At 37.8% G+C, this 2,773-nt stretch overlaps 1 long non-coding RNA gene across 1 annotated transcript; it reads right to left on the bottom strand.

The window, feature by feature from the left end:
• Positions 1 to 126: 126 nt before the first annotated feature.
• LOC125614957 lies at positions 127 to 2,551 on the bottom strand. Its single transcript, XR_007345529.1, has 3 exons — positions 2,503 to 2,551; positions 1,445 to 1,546; positions 127 to 316 (listed from the first exon to the last, which is right to left on the bottom strand). It is a non-coding gene; the product is annotated as an uncharacterized LOC125614957 (long non-coding RNA).
• Positions 2,552 to 2,773: the final 222 nt, after the last annotated feature.

Below are 2,773 nucleotides of genomic sequence, written 5' to 3'. Positions count from 1 at the left end.
AGCTGTTATAAGAACACAAGGAAGTACTAGATAAAATTCAGTGTCTTTCCATGAATTTGAAATGTCTAAACAATGAAAAATCACCACCAATTCATAAAGAAAAAACACTTTTGATGTTGCTCACACTATTATTTATTTGGGGAAAAAAGATAATCAAATTAGAAAGAGAGAAATATAGCAGTATGTACTTGGATGAAATAAAATGAAGACATGCTCTGGTCTATCCAGAAAGGGACCAATCACAGAGAACTCAAATTCCTTCCATCTTAGCCAAAGAAACTACCTTTAAAGACACTGGCAATCTGTGTCAATAAATCTGTAAGACAAAAACAAATAAATAATAATGACTAGTGGTTTCCACAAAAGGAAGAAGAATGTGGTTTTATTCTTTGCAATCTAAATGAAGACTGACAAGTGCACTAAATTCAGTGGAGCATATTTTCATCCCTGGAAGATAAACCACCTTTTCCCATCCAGAAGATTTGGATATGCAGTCTGGGGTGGAGCCAAGGCAGGTTGCAGGTTTACAGTGATCATGAAGGAGGCCAATATAAATTAAAGTATCCTATAATATGTCAACTCAGTCTTCTCTGAATAAGGGAAATACAGCCATTTTTTTCACTCACAGTCTGTCCACTACAGATCATCTAGCGAGATGCCAAGCATTGACCCAGACATGAAAGAATAAAGCAATACTTGAAACAGATTCCTCACACTCAATTGGGTACAATTCCAATACTTTTCTTACTGACTGTGTACTCAAAGAAAGTTTCTTGCTATAATTTTTACATTTCATTATCTTTAAAATCTTCTTTTCATAGAGTGACTGTGAGTTTTAAATTACATTTCACGTGTGAATTTTATGCCAAGGTGCCTGGTATATATTTTAAATTTATAGATTTTATAATCAATGTTGCCTGAAAATTGAAAGGTAGGGGAAAATTAGCCTAAAATAGGAAGAAACAGACTGTGATAAAATATTTTTAATAACACTCAAAACAATCTGTCTCAGGAAAAACTTTTTTTTTTTTTTAATTTACCAGTACCGCTTAAGGAAAGTCCATCTTAAGGCCATTTGCTATTTTTTATTTTTGTAATATTCTCCAAAAGAAATAGAATCTTCAGGAAAAAAATATGCATTAACAGTTCCCATGCTACATGGCAACCACTTTTTTCTTTCCAATGGTTTCTACTAAAAATCAGTGTTTTCTAATAAAGGCCAACATTTCAACAGTGATACGGTTAAAACTGATAATGTACAAATTGCAACATCCTGGCTTCTCTGATATTTGGGAAACCACAAGGAATTAGCAATGTAAAGAAAACACAAATATATTCATTGGTTCTCTCCCTCTGCCACCCAGAGTACAGTCTACTATGGCTACAGGGAGCCCAGGGCATCCAGAAGCTCCATACTGGACACACATGGATAAAATGTTCTTACTTGGTTTCTTAGTGGTGGCAGCTGCGGCTACGGTGGCAGCATCAGTGGCCTCAGCATCAGTGAGGGCAACAGCAGCAGCAGTGGAGCTCTCTTCTGCAGGACCTGCATCAAGAAGAAAGTTCCAGCTGAGACATTGCCTCTTTGTCAGCGAATGAATTCTTTCCCACCCAGGACTGTAAATGTATTCCTTATTCTGAATTAATCTTTGCAAATCTGTCATCAATTGTGTCATGACTTTAATCTACCTACACACTTTCTTCTTGCCTCGTCCTTGCTACAACACCAAGAGTTTGGGTTTTCCCTGGGAGGACAATGACAGTAGAGACGTGCAAGAACTCTGTCCCAGACATGAGCCTAAAAGGTCAAATCCACATGTGGACATTACTGCCCCCAAGCAATAAAGGAAGCTCCAGGGGCCTGAAATTCTGATGCCCTCCCATGGAATTACCTGGAAATGAACACTTTGCATCGCAGCATGAACAGGGGCAAGTAGAAGGACAAAATTTAGAGGAGAGGAAAAAGAATAAGATTCTCTCAGATTAAAGTCATGCCGACTCTTGTTAGTGCAGTGAAATTTCTCCCATTGCTTCCTAGCCGGAAAATAAGTCATATTTATTTCATATTTTGTGATCATGTGGACTCCCTCAATCAGAGAAGAAGTTACAAGACTTATTTTAGACATAATGAAGAAATATGGTAATAATAATAAAGAGTACTTGATGTTAAAGGGCAACTTCTCAAGAGTTATGAGAAATTTTCTCTCTCTGAACCAGAATGACTGACAAAGAACAAACACCAGACTCCACATCTGTGGATTAAATCTACCTCAGCAGCTGAATAGCACTATCTCCTCCCTACATTCTAACATAGCTGTCTCAGTTCTCATTCAGGAAGGACAATATTCTTACAGTTAGTCCCACTAGACAGTTGAACATGTGACTCCATGTGTGGGATCTAACTCAGTCAACACTCTTATGACCAAAGCACACAATCCACAAATTGTGGAGGAATAGAAAACGGTCATAGGAGGAAAGAGATGAGGGCAGGTACAGGCTCACCAGTAGCAGGTTCAGTTGCAGCAACAGCTGTAGTCTCTGAAAGAGAAGAAAAAACGTACCATGAACAACAGCTTTGAGAGGAAAGAGAGAACATAAACGATATTGTAGATGTTCATCGTTGGCAACCCTTAATCCTGAGTGGGCACATTGAGGTCAAGCAGATGCATATATAATATAAAACACTTTAAAACCCTAATATGTGGTCATTCCTCCTTTCCTGAAATAATCTCTGATTACTTTCTCAAACATATTACTGACACACTGATGCTAA

This window comes from Marmota marmota, unplaced genomic scaffold (genome assembly GCF_001458135.2).
Source record: "Marmota marmota marmota unplaced genomic scaffold, marMar, whole genome shotgun sequence".
NCBI lineage: Eukaryota > Metazoa > Chordata > Mammalia > Rodentia > Sciuridae > Marmota > Marmota marmota.
The sequence above is the reverse complement of the archived record's forward strand: the minus strand, read 5'-3'. Positions and strand labels throughout refer to the sequence as shown.